Consider the following 17,404-nt stretch of genomic DNA (forward strand, 5'->3'; position numbering starts at 1 on the left):
CTGATGTCTTTACAGTTAATCCATTATCTCTTCTCTCTCAACCCCAACCCCCACAGAGTCCTAGAAGTTGTTCCTCCTATCTATCCCTCTGCATTTATCATGTATAGTGCATTCATGGTTTACAACAGGCATGATTTCCATCAGAAGACTTTACATGGCCAAGTACCACAAAAGTTATTAGCAGCAGAAATTCCTGCCCATTACCAAGGGTTCAGGACTGGAATCTAGTCTCATGAATTATCTAGTTCTCAGTGTGCTTAATCCAAGACTTGACAAGTCCCAGGTGCCAGCTTGCCATGGCACCTGGAAATTTAAGCATGGCACCTGAGCCAGGCGATGAATGGATGCAACCAGGAGGAGGAGTGAGCAGGCAAAGTGGGAGTGGAATGGGCTGCCCCCATCCGGCTCCTGGTCATACTAGTCCATCACATACCTGATCTAGATGGATACAACCAGGGAGAGGAGGGAGCAGGCTGCCCCTGCTTTGCTTGCTCACTCCTCCTCCTGGTTGTGTCCATTCCTTGCCTGCCTGACACACATGACCAGAAGAAAATTGAGAAGGCAAAGTACAGGCAAACAAAGCAGGGCATCTACCTGCTCCCCCAATGGGGCATTGTTGGGAGCAAGCAGTGAGCCTACCCCACCCATGGAGTAGAGGACAGTCTGTCTTAAACTTTGGGGCTCACTCCTAGAGCCAAATAAAATTTGCTGAGGCCTGGCTTAAGCCCCTAAACCCTCATCAGGTGCAGAAGTGGACAACAGCAGCCCCTGTGACTGGCATGTAGTATGAAGCCTTTGGATGGGTCAGGCATAAACAATAGGAGCCAGGCCTTCTACCATCACCTTGTCAACATAGCTGTGGATTCTGCTTGTTTCAGCTTTCATCTCAGGCTTCTAACCTCAGGACCCCTGAGAGGAACATATATCCTCTAGGTTTGGATTTGGGGCAGGTTGCTCACAACTCTAGCCTGGCTCAGATAACAGGTGGTGAGGGAACAATTTCATTGGCTAACACTGAAATAGGTAACAAAGCTCCCTGAATGTTTAAGCCTTACATTTATGTGAAGATTACCACTTCCTGATGTTGACAGCCTCTACACATGTTATTCAACAGCAGACCCCAAACTGCCACTGAAAGTACAGTAAGCAGCAAGTGAGAGCCAATCCTGGCTTCCTAATTAGCAACGTGTTGTTAATGGTTCTGGCTCACTCTGGCGAAGGAAAACATGTAGCCAGCCACTACTTGTTGATGGAGAGGGCTGCTGTAAGAAGACTCCTCCTTCACTCCCTCCTAGGGTTGCCAACATTCCACTTCCCGAATAAGGGACACGAGGGGGATTATGAAAGGGTAATCAGGAGCCCGAATAGCAGTGCTATATGGTATGTGAACTACTTTCAGCATTAAGTAGTTACAATGTAGATTGATTCTCCTCTGCTTAATGATATAACCATGGTTAGCCGAACTGGGTGTGATGTAATTTTGCCTTCTAGAAAGAGAAGCTTTGTTAGCCAGTAATGATAGGTTTCATATACCAGCACTATTTAGTAGTCATCACTTCATGATTGTCATGATCCCAATACCTGGAGAATGGTAAGTTAGCCAATCACTGATGGCTGTTAATGTTTTTGTAAATGTACCCAGTATGGGACTGTTGGCAACCTTAGCCTGTAGCCAACCAGAACCACAGAGTACTCTGGTAGGGAGGGAGAAGAGTAAAGAGCTGAAGCTCATGGACTTTATTTAACCCTTTATTTCATTATTAGTGAAAATAACTAATTTGATGTAAGCCAGGGCTGCTCAACTTCGGCCCCCCTGCAGACGTTGGCCTACAACTCCCATAATCCCTGGCTATTGGCCACTATGGCTAAAGATTATGGGAGCTGTAGTCCAAAAACAGCTGGAGGGGGGCTAAATTAAGCAGGCCTGATCTAAGCCATAGGTTCTTCTCATTCACTGAAAATAATGGATAAATGGCATCTCGTAAGGGACAGACAATTTTGGGCTGAAATAAGGGACTTATCTGCTAATAAGAGGCTGTTGGTAACCCTACTCTCTCCAGATCTATCTGTGTAAATAAACAGAAGATGCTGTATGAGAGAGGCAGATTGTGTTTAAGGTTGGAATGTTTAAGTTCCAAAAAAGCTGCTAGGGGCAAGGCTTGGCTCTCTGCAAATGGATGTAATCTGTTGTTGGCTTGCAGGAGTGCTCTGCTGCTCTCCCAACTGCATGTAATACTTAAACTTCTATATCTGTAAATAAGCAAAATATTCTAAGGACACCACAAGTTTTCAGTGGTCTCTTCTTCAAGGAAACCCAGAACCTAAAGTAATGCTGCACCCCCAGAAGTTCTCATCACATGGAGAAGTGGGAGGAGGTTTGTAACAATACGTATATTCAGGAGCATCCTCTGGGCCTCCCGGCTCATCAATCAGTGATTAGCCTAATAAAGAAATGTCCAGCTAATTTATGGCCACAAACTCACCACAATATGATACATACATTTGCAAACACGTGTTGTTTACCCTTCACACATTAACGTGTACACCTAAAACATCGGCTAGCTTTTTAAAAAAAAGGTAACATATATATTGTTGCCGAGTGTTTAGAAACAATATGAAAACAGAAAAAGGCAATGATTCATTTCTAAATTAAGTGGCAGGGGGGCTATCTGGAAGACCTTACCCACTTCCTCAATTGCAGACAGATGCATAGGATTGTGGCTACTTAGTGGCACAAGAAGGGCCTTCTGCATGTGCTCAAGTGTCTCTTCTTTATAATTAATTCAGAACTACCCTGAAAAGAAGGTTTAAGTTGGAGATTCCTTACAAAGCCAGCAGGAGCCAGTCACGTACATAGGCCTTCAGCACACAAAATTATAAATCCAAGTTTAAAAAGTATAAATCCATGCAGATCTTGGGGCACTGGAAGCGCTCCCTCTGGTTTCTCCATCACTTCCTCATGAGGTGGAGCCCCACCAGCAGACGCAAATTGTCCCATTTGGGATTGGGCACCATTGGCACAGCCAGCCAGTTCCCCCTCCACAACAATAATCAAGCCGGTTCTGAGCCTCCAGACACACCCAATGCATGGTAGTTGGTGGGAACGGCAGGAAGGCAGCACAGTTTTTTGTGCTGACAAATCGCCTGAATCAAAATGCACTCGCTGAGCCTAACAAATGAGGTTGGTTTCTTGCGCTTTTTCTTTTTGGAGGCTTTGCATGGCTCAGAACAATATTTTGTTTTCTTCATCTTTTGAGGGGCCATGGAGGAGGCTTCTGCCGCTGTGGAAGGAGTGGGAAGGGGTTGCATCAGGGAGGCTGACCTCGCCTGTTTTAGGGAGGTGGGAGGTTCCCACTCCAGGCTTCTGCCCCTAGATTTTGGCTGCATGCCCTCTTAGAGAGAGCCAAGCAGCAAATTGCCAGCCTGAGATTGCTCCATGTGGAGCAAATCAAATTGGGGGAGACGGACAAATTAGTCAAATTAGAAATAAAAAAAGGCAATTTGGGAATGTAACAGATAACTATAAACAGTTCCCTTTCCACCCTTGCACAATCTGTGGGTGGGAGGGAAGATAGAAGGAAAATATTAATTCATTCATTCAATTTCTATACTGCCCTTCCAAAAATGGCCAAAAAATACCAAGTCAAGAAATAGAAACTAGCTGGCAAAAATCTCAAATGCTGAAGAACTCTTTCCAAGACCTGTGAAATCTAGCAAGACAGGACCAGAACTGGGGCTATGACACCTCCCGGCGACAGGATACTAGTATCATGTGATCCAGCCCCATCCCGAGTGTGCTCAGTCCACAACCCATTCTGATGAGCTCCAGTACAGGGGAGAAATAGAAATACCAGCACACATTCTGCTCTGACTTCAGGCACTGAAGAGTGTATTCCTACACCACTGTAGCTACCAGGGAATTTCCTGGCTCATGGGACTTTTATTGTTTTAATTATGTGTTTTTTATTTTAGTGTAAACCGCACTGAGCCACTTTAGAAAGGGCGGTATATAAATTGATAAATAATACACATATGTAAATACACTACCAGCAAAACACTCTGAAGATAGATGCTTAGAGGGGATGAATTTCCCATTTTCCTCTCTCACCTAAAGCCTTCCAAAAACATTCTGTCAAAGCATCCAATGACACTTCTCAGGTGAATGACTTCCATTTTCAACAGTGCAGACAGAGCACAGTCATGATTACAAAGGAAGTCTGTTTCAACATCAACCAGCACAGAGGACAATCACTCTGTCAATAGTTCAAGTATGGAGATCATGTCAGGACAGACAAGGGTGGAAGTGGTTAAGGGGCACAAGCTTCTTATTCTATCAGCTGTACAACAGATACTTGTTACAGCCAGGGTTCATCAAGCACAGCGTAATAGGCTGAAGGAGCAGGGGGTCTTACTGTAAAGTCATTTTCTTCCCACTATTCAGCAACTGAGAAACACAGCACCAACATAACCCCTAAAAATGCCTTTAAAAGAACTTTTAAACTGATTATTAATTGACATTCTATTTGTTTTAAATTTCAATTCTGTTTCTCCAACAAATGATGTGCTCAAAGTCCTTCACAGCATTGTACAAAGAGAGATACAATAGAATCCAAATACAAACCATTAGAATGGAACAACACAATTAAAAAAACACAGTAAAAACAATGCACATTCTAAAAGCAGGAAGCAAGATGCAACCTTAGTTTTACATAACAACTAAAACCTTAGACCTCAAGGCCTTGGTGGGAAAAGAAATTATTCCACAGCCCTTCCAAAAGCACCAACTCAGTGAGCCTGGGAGAAAGAATTCCACAGAAGAAGAGGAGGCACCACCCGCTAAGCCCTGATTCGACTATAGGCCCAAAGTGGTGGGACATTCTCTGGGGCTGTGCACGCGAGCAGCCCAACCCAGGCTAGGGCAGCCCAAGCTGGGTTGGGCTACTTGTGTGCAGCATTGGGATCGAGGCCAATACCTGGTGCTGCCTCGAATTCTAACGTGGCTTAGAGTGCATGAGCCAGGTCTAGGATCATGTCTCTAACCCAGGTCTGGGATCATGTGTATGCTTGGGCTGCCCGACTCGGTGCCTGACTCACAGGGGAATCCCCCAATGTGCTGTGCTGATCCTGCAGTGCATTTTGGGATTTCCAGAGGACTTGTTTTCCCAGCCTCCAGTGATCTGCACTGCTGGGAGCAGCACAGATTGTGTGGGTGTGCAACAGTGTGCCAAAAAGGAGCTCATTGGTTGTCTGGGGCGGGGGGTAGGTTCATCCCTCCTCCCCACCCACCCTCCCCACAACCTTTCTTCTGTGTAGCTTGTTCCAGATGAAAGCTGTGCTGCCACATTTCATTGCCAGCTGAAGTTTCTGAACTGTCCTCAACATCACCCTCACAAAAAACACAGTACAGTAGTCAAGCTGGGAAGTAACCAGGGCACGCAAGACTGAGGAGAACTCCTTAACAGACATCCCTGCCAAGTCAAGAGCCACACCCTACTTTGTGCCAGTTTTTCAATATGTGCAAAGACAAAAAAGCTAGACCCCCAGTGTTCTCTCTAAGGCATGCGCATGTGTGCATGCTCACATGCTTTTTGATGTCCGCCGGTCAGTCATTTTAGATCCCGCTCAGGTTAAATCAGGAAGGCCCCACTCTGAATGCATGTGCACGCACACTGCCTTGATACTGCCACCCAGAACAAAACTCATTCTGCATACAGATGAAATGCATTAGAGAGAACACTGTAGGAGACCCTGTCAAATGTGGGATTTGCTCAACTGGTCTTTTTGCCACAAAGCTGTGATCCATTAAACAGGCAGTCTAGAAATCTACACCACAGAATACAGATTCTAGTAAAGATTCTCACCATGGCTGTGGTTGCTGAGAACACACAGGAAGAAAAACGAACAGACTGTTTCTGCTACATGCTTAGAAAGTGGAGGGTTGTGCTTTATTGTGTGCAGTCAGTGGTTCTAAATGGGGATGCACAATCCCACCCACATCTGATGAGGTCATCAAGTTCAGTGGGCAGAAGATAAATATTGCAATACATATTCATATCAGGATACACAACATCATCAGCTACACACATGGATCTCCTTTGGCTGACTTGAGGCAAATATGCACAAAAATAGGTTTGCACACCATGTGAAGAACACACACACAATTTATTTATTTATACATTCATTCAAACATTAATATATCCATATTTATAAATTAAAACCCCACCTTTCCAGAAGCCCATTTGAAAATTAAGAATCCTGATCAAAATACAAAAATGTCATTAGTGAAGTCTACATAGGACAGTGAGACAGATCTAATAAACCTGACCCTGAAATTCATGCACAAAAATCAAGCTTCCACATTTCTGCTGCCTGGGGTCAGTGAGAACTGCCTTCAGCGTGCCCTTAAGTAGTTCCCCTTCATTTCAAGCAGGTCTTGTCCAGGTAAACTCCCAGTAGATAATTCTCTAAACTGGTATCTTCATTTCACTTTTTGATCAAGTGCAATGAGAATGAGTAAGATGAGTGCGGGAGGGAAAGCAATGAAAGGAGTGTTGCCTTCTCTTTATTCATAGGAAATTTTGCTTTAAGCCATCATGATGAATGCTTCTCTGGCCCAATTTTCATAAGCATGAGTAAGAATCAGTGCTAATGCAGCCTGTTCCTTCGTTCTGCTCAGGGCTGACTTAAGGGGCTTGTTCCTACATTACGCAGACAGTCAATTTTACTGTCAAATGCTGTGATTCTTCTCAAAATATGGGCTATTGCTTTAGACAAGGGAAACCTAAAGAGTATTTACTGATTTCTCTGCATTTGTGGGAGGGAAGGGACTAGCCAAGCAGCTGATATATTCCTTGGCTTGAGCAAAGGTCTCACTGTTAAGCATTCTTCCTTTGACATTTTACCTGTCTTTACTAGCACTCTGGACAGGGAAACACAAGCCCAACTATGCAGCTGCACAGAGTTCACTGCTAGTGTTTCCACTACAGGGCAGTCATACAAAACTGAACAAACAAAATGACATACATGCCTTTATTTTGCAAAGAAAACACTGACGACGCCATGCGAGAGATGTCACTTGCCCACTACACAGCTAAACATGCCATCCAAAAGCACTCTAAGTGAGATATGTAGCTGAGCTCTCAGGGGTAGGGATGTGCATGAAGCATTCCATGCATGCCTGAGGAGGCGGAAGGTGGTAGCTTTTAAAGGAGACATGCAGGTCCCTACCTTCTCTTCTGCTGCCCCCCACCGTCCCACAGGTGCACTGTCTGTCCCATCTGTTCTAAAAAGCCCTACACCACATGGCTGCTTCCCTGTTCCAGGCAGCATGCGGGAGCATCAGCACACACATGGTGTCTGCGCAGGCACGGATGCTATGTGCTAATGCCCATGCATGCGCTGCTGGGAACAAGGAAGGAGTGGCACGGTGCATGGCTTTTTAGAATGGATGGGACAGACAGTGCCGCGGTGGGGCAGCAGAGGTGCAGGTGGGGACCTGTGTGCCTCCTTTTAAAGCTACCACTCACTGCCCACCGAAACATTTTGGCCGTGGCAGCCCGAACCATTTTGGTGCCTCTCTCTTGAGGTGCCAAAACGATTCAGGCACATCTCTACACAGAGGTGTCTCCTACAACATACCCTGCATTTCTGCAAGGCAAATTACTGCCCACTCCAGCTGGCTTTCAACATTCTCTTCCCTTGTGCACTGGAGCAAATAGCACTAACTAAAACATGGCGGAGGCTGAGTGATTGAACCAAGTATCTATATGGCAAAAATCGGATGCTTACTCTGATTTGCTTAAGGAACTTTGCAGGAAACAACCTGACTGATCTCTGGTCAATGACCACAACAAAGGAATCTATCTATCTAACTTGACTGATCTAAATTAGAGAGCTGGGAAGCAACCATGGACCAATGAAGCACGAGTCAAGATAGTGTCTAGCAGATATGGTTATGGGCAGGAAGCCTGGATTCAAATCTCTGCTCGGCCATGAAACTAGAAACCCAAGTCCTAGTACCCTTGGGCTAGTCACTTCCTCCCAGCCAAACCAACCTCCCAGGACTGCCATGAGGAAAAAAGTGGGATAAACCCCTACTTAGAGAAGGAGCAGGATACAATGGAAACATCAAGGGTAAGCAACTTTGGCTTTCCAGCTATGGTTGAACTACAACTCCCATCATCCTCAGAAAAAATAAATTGTGATTAGGGTTGATGGGAGTTGTAGGCCACAACAGCCAGAGAGCCAAAGGTTGCCTACCCATGGAATACACAATAAACCCTGCACTATGAAGAGAGGAGACTGATGGAACACTGAGCAAAATGAGTGCTTTGCAAGCTGAGGCCCCAAGAGACCTAGCAAAGAAAGGCATTCCACCTTGGGGAGGATCCCAGGCCATCTGTTTTGGTGTGTGTGTTTTTTTCAGTCCGATGACAAAGAGGGCAGTTTATTAAGAAGGCACCACCATAGGAAAGCTTAATGCAAAAAGCCTGCAGGGTCTATTTTTATTTCAGCTATACTATGCTAGTGAACAGCGGCCATTGCAGCCAAACAGTGTCAGGAAGAATCAGTATTTGCATGGATAACCTAAAAGCCACTCTTGCAGAAAACGTTACCACTGATTGAGAAAAGGCTTTTTCTTTTTGCAAGCTCTGAACAGCTGCTGGGGTACAGTTCTGGGGTTCTGCTCAGCTGGTACTTTCTCACTGAGGGTCAGAGGCAAACTGAGGAGGTTGTGACCACTTGAAGACATGAGAGAAAACGCTCTGGGTGTCAGTTTCACTTTGGCCCAATGACCCAAAGGGCATTTGACTATTTAATCCCCTCACCCGCCCATACAAATTCAGTCCTATGGAATATTGTTACATGTTTTAGTGGGTAGCTAGGGGTTAACAGGGCCTAGAAATCCACAGGAGCCCTGTGATTGGTAGCCAGGCCCAGCCTGAAACCAATCAAATTCAAAAGGGGATTTTCCCTCTCTTTTAGGGAGGAGGGGCCAAAAGCTCAGTTTGGATTAGAGCTATTTTCTGTTTTGGTGGTTCCATTTGTGGGAAGCTGAAGAGAGTGTGGCCTGAAAAGGCTGGGGTCACACTCTCTCCCCCAAGTGCTCAGTGGGAGGCCTGGACTGAAGGAAAAGCTACAGAAAAACAAACCCTTTAAGGAAGAAGTGCCATCTGAGAAAAAACAGTAGCCAGAAAAGTCTTTAGACAGACATTGCAATAAGTTGGGGTTTGTTTGTTTTTTGTTTTAGTGTGCCTGTGAATCCTACAAACTGATTTGTTTTTCCTATTACCAACCCTTATATTTTCTCAACAATCAAGTGTTTGATTTTTTAAAAAACAATCTCTTCTATATAAGATAGATTTATTTATTTATTTATTTATTTATTTATACATTTTATATCCTGCTCTTCCTCCAAGGAGCCCAGAGCGGTATACTACTGTACATACTTAAGTTTCTCCTCACAACAAACCTGTGAAGTAGGTTAGGCTAAGAGAGAAGTGACTGGCCCAGAGTCACCCAGCAAGTATAATGGCTGAACTCTAACCACTGTTACCTAGCATCACATTAATGAGCCTTGAAGCCTAGGGGGTCACCAATTGCACCTGTCCTGTAAGGGTTCTTTATTGATTCCAGTCGGACAGTGGGTGGTCATGGTCTCCTACTCTACCCAGTCCAGGATACCCAAGAGGAAGGGGAGTAAAGACCCTACCCTAAAGGAGAGTAGCTAGTGGCAGCAAACATTATCAGCCTAGAGGACCAGTCCCTTTAGTGGGAATCAATCCTTTGGTCACCCTGTAACCAGGGAGGAATCTACCCAGTGGGTCTGGAGAGGGCAACTTGCTACAATGTTAATTAAATTCTATACTATTTCAGCACTTGGGAGGCAAGGTTGAAGTCTATCTGCTTGCTCTAACCAACCCAAAGAACGGTTGAAGCTAAATAGAATGCACTTAAGGCAGCTTTGCCAAAAAAAAAAAAAAAGTCCCCAGATGTAACTTGCCCACAAAAGCTTCTGTTAGACAAGCTGGCCACACATTTGTCATTTGTTAGCCTAAAAACAAACACACAAGCAAACCCCGCAACATTTGCAATGTTTCCCTGCCTAGTCACCTAGAGGAGATTCTTACTTGCCACAAGTGGCTATTTACAAGCTTCTTATATAGGAAGTGGCCTTAGTCATTGGTCCATCTAAATCAGTATTGTCTTCTACACTGACTGGCAGTGGCACTCCATGGCAGGAGATGCAGGCAGGAGTCTTTCCCACTTCTACTTGGAGATGCCAGGAATTGAATCTAAGGCAAATGCTCCACGACTGAGCTACAGCCACATCCCTGAAGCAAGGTGTTTGTGCACCTGGAAATGCCAATACTGAAATTCAAACATTTGGTACAGTATAACAAGATTGGACGAAGAGTGCCTTGGGGCAAATTCACAGGGCCAGATTTTCAAGTATGAAGTCAATTTAGCAGAACCATCATGTGGTGGGACAATACCAAATTATGAAACTTTGGCAACAGCTTGATGGCCTATGAGCTAATGGGATGATTCAACCTCTTCTACCAATCCAAGGCTGATCTAGGTGGGTCTCATCTTTTGGGCTGGGCACCTAGTTTCAGCCATCTTGACCCCTGCAGTGCAAACAAAAAGGAGTACTATCAGTTCACACTAGTCCCAGCATGTCCATAGGACTGTCAAGGTCTGGCATATGTTGCAAGTACAGATGTGTGTGCTCAGAACATATTCACCCTGCCCCCCAGCACCATTTTGTGGATCTGGAGGTATTGGTAAAAATAAGAAAGGAAAGCAAGACTTTCACAAAAATCAGTTGGTTCAAAACTGCCTTGTTATACCAGACTCTCCAAGTGACTCCCCTCACACAAGAGAAAAGAAGCCTTAAACATTCAGTCATCTCCCATGCTCCATAAACCAACAGGTCTAAAATAATGCATACATTAACATGCAAAATGAATAACAACACATATACATTCTGTGAGTAGGGCTCATCATGAAAACTTTACTTGAAGAATGTTCTTTAACTGAAGAAAGCAGAAAACCTAATTAGGAAGAATGGGTATGAATTGCCTGTTTCAAGGAGTTGGAGAAGAGCTAGATTCATTAAGGGTTTGCCAGTATTTAAAATACCATTCATCACTGACAGGTTTACATGGTAAACCCAGAGAATCCTGGAAAGACAAGGAATTAAAATGAACGTAGCTTGCACAGCAGCCACCGCACAGCGGGAAAGTAACTTGCCTAGGGAGCAAGAGGTTGCTGGTTCAAACCCCTACTGCTATGTTTCCCAGACTATGGGAAACACCTATATCGGGCAGCAGCAATATAGGAAGATGCTGAAAGGCATCATCTCATACTGCACGGGAGATGGCAATGGTAAACCCCTCCTGTATTCTACCAAAGACAACCACAGGGCTCTGGGGGTGCCAGGAGCCGACACTGACTCGACGACACAACTTTACTTTAGTTTGCACAGCACAAATGACACTATAACAACTGTTAGTTAACTCCAGGTTGTATGACAGGAGATGTAATGTACAAGACTGTGAGATCTGTGGACAGGGGGAAGGAAATGGTGGGAAGAAAGGTTTAATATGTAAAATTCAATGCTCAGGTTGTATTTCATTCTATATTGGATAATTTGGTAGGCCACTGAAAGATAGATATAAAGAACATCCAGCAGATATGAGGCATTGTACACAGAGAACAAAACTTTGGTCAATGCATATGAGAAAAAAGCACGGAAGCAAAATAATGCCTACTAAAATATCTATTTTGGGGATTGAAAGGAATTTACAAAAATGGAAAATAAAGGAAGCATTATTTATAGAGAAACTGAGACCAGATATTAATGCTTGGGAGGCACTAGCTGATGCTATTAGGTTCATTAGCCTTTGAGAAAAATCAGGTGATTCCCTTCCTGCCCCCTTCCCTCATTATCTCTCCTCCAGTCACAGAACAAAACGTTATCAGGTCTATGGAATTTAACAGCTGGGGAATGGAGGAGGGTTTTTATCTGTGAACGTCTGTTTAACCAATGATGTTGTGTTACACCAAAATGTCTTTTATTTTATTTTTTATATACCATCTTTAATTTCTTTTTGTGCAATAAAGGCCTTTTGTTGAGAGTTGAAGAATGTAATTTTCTGATGGAAATGCTTTCAAATCTTACATGCTCATTGTGACAAAATGGGAATTATCTTATTCTAGAATTTCAATGAGAAAATATTTATGTTTGTGGTAAGGTCTAAAGTTATACTGCTGAAGTCAGAATTCATTAGAGGCAGCAAAAGCAGCGTAGTGCTTGGGCAGTGTGGATTCCGTATGCAGATTGGGGGAGAGAATCTGTGACAGCTGAGGTCAGTTGGAGAAACTGTTCCTGGTTGGAAGATGTGCTTTATGGAGCACTGTGTAAATGAGAGTATTTCAAAGTATTGGAGATGGAGTTCCAGAGATGCACCAACCTTTTGCAACAACTATCCTAATGACCACTAGGGGCGTTGGGAGCAGAAGTAGCTAGTGAGGGTCTCCTTTACCTGTCCTTGCTTTCCTCTACTCTATGACCCCTGCTTTGACTCCTCAGGTACTTCCTGTAGTGAGTCAGTCCTCTTCCTTTCCTCCTAGAGAGAAGATGGAAACATCTCTCTCTCTCCCTACCTATGCATTACGTAGCTGATAGGATAGGTCTTTCCTATCTCAAATGTACTTCACCAAAATATCAATTTAGTTTAGACTCTACAGTGATCTCCATGCGTGTTACTTAAATAGCTGCAACAACTAAACTTTGCACTCTGTAACTGGAGTGGTAACTTCCTTGTGGCTTTGCTAAATAATCACAAACCCCAACACAAACAAGGTTTAAACCAAGGTCCTTGGTGGTTGTTTATCCTAAGTGGCATCTTTTACTGTCAATTCCTATGTGAAGCCAGAAGGATTATCATGTCAAGACAACACAGCTACCCTGAGATGCTTGTGGGCTCAGGGCGAGGGCTGAAAGTTTCCTCCAGTGGTGGCAGTGGCTGATTATCCAGCTAAACACACCTTAAAACCTCATGGTGAAGTGCCTTGTTGCATAGCCAAATGTATTTTCACCTTCTTCCCTCCTACACAGCCATATCTCAGGTCAGCTGCATATCTTTCCAAGGCCGAGATAAACACTTGAACATATAGACAAGATCTCTTCAGGTACAGAGCTTCTGTCTGTCTGCTTGACCCTAAGTAGTGCTTGAACTCAACTAATCATACGGCAGATTCACACAATGGCTGCCCAGTCTGGAAGTGGGGAAAATGTTGGTAAAATGACCACAGGTGAAAGAGAGTGCTCCCAGCTGGTGTGACCTCTAAACCGGCCCAAGTCTGGTTCCCACATCCTGTTACTGAGATTCTACCATCTTTGTTGAGCCAACTTCAAATCTTGGTGACAGAAGTCAGTAGAATTGCAGAAGTGGGGCTTTATCCTATCACTCTTCAGTTCTCTGAAAGAACTATTGTCTCCAGACACAATCAACAATGCATGTTTGAATTACTGCACTTGGGTGCTCTTTGGAAGAGTGGGAAAATGCCTTTGTCCATGCAAACAAATAGGGATGTGCCTGAACAGCGGTTCGACGCACAGTTCGAGTACTTTTAGGGCAATTAGAAAGGCAACTTTAAGGAAAACGAGAGCAGGTGCTCTCTGCTGCCCCTTCCAGCTTCCTGCTGGGATGGCACGCATCCCCAAAAGCCCTGTGTGCTGTCAGCACCACATGGCATCCACACATGCACAAGCACCATATATGTGTGCTTGCACATGTGCAGATCCATGTGTGTGCTGATGGCATGCAGAGCTTCTGGGGATGTGCACAGCCCCAGCATGAAGCTGGGTGGTAGAGAGCAGGTAAGCATCTGCTTTCCTTTTCCTTAAGTTATCTTTCTAATTGCCCTAAAAGTGCTCGAACCACACTTCAAACTGTGGTTTGGGCATATCCCTACAAACAAGCACCAACATGCATGAAAAATCATATGATCAATCACAACACATTATCACATTTTTCAGTTTAACAAAACACTATGAACAAAGCATGAAGGTAGTTATATGGTGGCACTCAAAATACTGAAGTGCTTATAAGGTGGTATTCAAAATACCATGCATGAAGGTAGACCAAATATTTACCAAAGTGGTAAACCTGCACCTGGGCTGAGCTCCTCCATACACAGCACAGAAAATTGGTATGGCAAGGAGAAAACGGTTCTAGCCTAGCTTTCTATGTGCAAGGAATATCTGCACAAGGAAGGAGCATTCAGTCACGCAAGCCCTCACCTGCAGTCTGAAGTGGTTCAGTTCAGAAGATGCAGGTGGATCACCTCAATGAGAACTAAGTCAGAACTGTAAGAAGAAGAGCAGTTTGAGGAGGTGTTTTTGAGCCAGTCTGTAACTGCAGAATGTGTTTCCAGTGGTGTCACTCAACCTGGAGACATGAATTAGCCTGAAAACAGTGTGCTGAAGCAGGAGAGTGGCTTTCTCTAAACAACTACTACAAAAAGCCATCACACGTCTTACTTGAGGGAAGGTTTCCCAAGACTATAGGAAAGGTCAGCCTATAAACAGAAATATTATGTCTGTGGGGTGGTTCTAAGAGAAAGTAGACAATGACCAATAAGTCAGTGTGAAACAGCAAAAACCAAAGTACAGTTATCTAGTGGGTTTGATGTTATAAAAGATCATCAAGCAGACACAATTGTAATTTATTTTTTAAAAGCCATACATGCCAGGTGCCTACATACTTGTCAGTACCTTTGCACTCACTGGCCAAAATGCTGGAAAGCAGGAGCAGACTCCCACTCCTGCTGAGCAACTGAGTAGAATATGACTACCTGCATCCTTTCTCTTATAGCGGAGTCAATTAAAAAGTTAGAGGTTTTTGTTTTTAGTAAAAGCTAAAAATGCATGCATGCTTCAGTTCTCAAGCTATTTCACAGTGGCCTTTCTGTGAGTTCAATGAGTGAAGCTATAGACTTGTTCTGGAATAAATGGGTTGAAGATTGCAACCTACTAGATCACGTGCACAATGCAGACAGTGGGAATCATGTAAACATTGTTCTCTTCCTGGCTGGAACGAAATCAGCGACTGAAACTGAAGTAATCCACAGAAGATCCATCACAAATAAGCTCCAAAGGGCACTTGCTGTAATGTTTATTCTAAATAGGGAAATGTGGTGGGGCAGGGGGAAGAGAAGAGGGAATCCCACTAAAAGATCAAGCTGTCAGTTGCTCGCTTAGTCATCTTGCAAAATACAGCTGCAGAAAGACACTCAGCTGCTGCTGCTGCCCAAGCATAGGCTGACAGCCACTGAAGAATACAAACAGCTTCTCAGGGTCCCTCTTTTCGAGATGCCCAAGAAGAAAGGGCATCCACCACCACCAAAGGAGGACAAGAACAAAATCCTAAGTGATATCTGCACACACAGAGAATGACTTCCAGTTTTCAAGAGATATTATATAATGCAGAAACACCTAGAGGCAGAGTACCAGAATCTTAGCAACAGAAAGAGCTAGAAACCCTAAAGCCAGCCCTCCATAACATTTGGCTCACCCCAATTCCACTACTGAAATACAGATAATACTCATTTTGCCCTGTACATCCAACACCTGCTAATGCAACAAGAGGTAAAAAAACAACAACCCAAGAGTGGGCATTTCGCAAATGCAAGTGAATTGTGTGTGTGGAATCCACACATACATTTGGGAAATGCCTACTGTAGATGCCTTTTGACAAAAGAATATGCCACATTTCTGAGCAGGTAGCAGATGATTTAGAAATTAAGTTGGTAGAAAAAAACCATTTGAGAAGAAGACTGCTTAAACCACCAAAAAAGCAGGGGAGGGGAAGGAGGTGGGAACAGAATTGGTACCCCTAACTCCATCCAATGTAAATGCCATCTATACTCACAATATCTCCATTTTTAGTTGGTTTGCTTTTTAAATGTGAAGTTACTGGTTTTGTGATGTTATGCTATTACAGAATATATTTCAGATTCTTGATAGTAAGCTACCTTGAGAGTCTTGTATGAGAGGCCAAGTGTTTGGAGGTAGAAATGAGTAAAAACAACAGCTCTGATGTCTCCTAGAAGACTGGAAATGAAGACAAGTAGTAGTTAAGTCTGAGATGCCAACAAGGTGTAGCATCTGGACTGCTGGGTTTGGACATGGGAAACTCAGGTTCAAATCGCTGCTCAAATAGGAAGCTTGCCATCTCTCAGCCTAGCCTTGTGAAGCTAATAAATAAATGCCCCATCTCCCGCGCCGTGCATCCCTTTTGCAACCGACAGCGGATAAACCAGCCCCCTCTGACAGAAGCTTTCATCATAATCGCCATTCCTGAACGTTGCAAATAGGATGATGATGATGCCATGACAGAAGCAAACACAAACACGCGCGCTCCTGGCAGCTCCGCTGCGCCACTAGCCCTCCAGGCACTGCTTTCGCTTGCACCAATTAATCAGACTCCAGCTGGCAGCCTAGAGGCGCAAGATTATCGGTCCTACTAGGCTAGCTGACTCCCAGCAGCGCTCACAGAAGCAGCAGCCAGAAACTTGCAGTTTCGATCCTGTTACTCTCCTCATGCTAGGAGCCACTTTAGAGCACAGAGATCTACCGCGCAGAATTGCTGCGCGCACCCCGAATTTCTGGGCTTACCTCCAGACTCCCAAAGTGGAAGAAGGGGGGTGCAGTTTGGATAGGATCAATCCCGTCCTCTCCTCCCAGCCCAGGCTGCCAACTCCCACAACCGGGAAGAGCGATCGAGCTCAGCAAGGGAAACACCAAGCGCAGCAGCGGCCGCTGCTGCTGCTAAAACAAGCAACTAGCCCAGCCGCTCAAAGCCAACAAGCCCGCCCTGCCCGCCTGGCAATTGGTGAAAGGGCCACATTGGTGCCCGCCCACCGCGCGCTGCCCACCTCCCAAGGCGCCTGGGCCGGCGGCTCCTCCCCTGCGATTCCGGAGAGGCGCGCAATCACAGTGAGCCGATCGCTGCTGCCTTACATGGCCGGCTGTTTGTCCGGAGCTTCCTCCTGTCCTCCCCCGGAAAAAGAGCATCGGGGGAAGCAGGTGCCCCAGCAGGTAAGGCGAGGGGAAAGACTCAGCGCATCCTCTCTGCTTCAAGGCGACAGGCCAATCACGAATCGTAAGAGAGCACCCTCTTCGTATTTGAAAATACTTGATATTTTATTTCTTTTGAAACCTACCTTTCTTATTTTATGTCTCCAGCAATTATAAAAACTCCATGAAACGTGTTATACAAGTATAACAAAATAGTTTCTAAATTAGTGAAACCTGAATAAAGTAAAGTGTGCCATCGAGTCAGTGTCGACTCCTGGGACCACAGAGCCCTGCGTGTGGTTGTCTTTGGTA

At 44.7% G+C, this 17,404-nt stretch overlaps 1 protein-coding gene across 2 annotated transcripts in view; it reads right to left on the reverse strand.

Moving 5' to 3' along the window:
* Positions 1-16,974, reverse strand: part of TPPP (tubulin polymerization promoting protein) — an 84,802-nt gene extending 67,828 nt beyond the window's left edge. The window contains exon 1 of one of the 2 annotated variants that reach the window (XM_053260993.1): positions 16,951-16,974. The gene's annotated coding sequence lies outside the window, so the exon portion shown is untranslated. Of the gene's footprint in view, positions 1-16,690; positions 16,849-16,950 lie in introns of those variants that run through there. The other variant, XM_053260989.1, reaches the window with a different exon arrangement.
* Between the last annotated feature and the right edge of the window lie 430 nt (positions 16,975-17,404).

Source organism: Hemicordylus capensis, chromosome 6 (assembly GCF_027244095.1).
Source record: "Hemicordylus capensis ecotype Gifberg chromosome 6, rHemCap1.1.pri, whole genome shotgun sequence".
NCBI lineage: Eukaryota > Metazoa > Chordata > Lepidosauria > Squamata > Cordylidae > Hemicordylus > Hemicordylus capensis.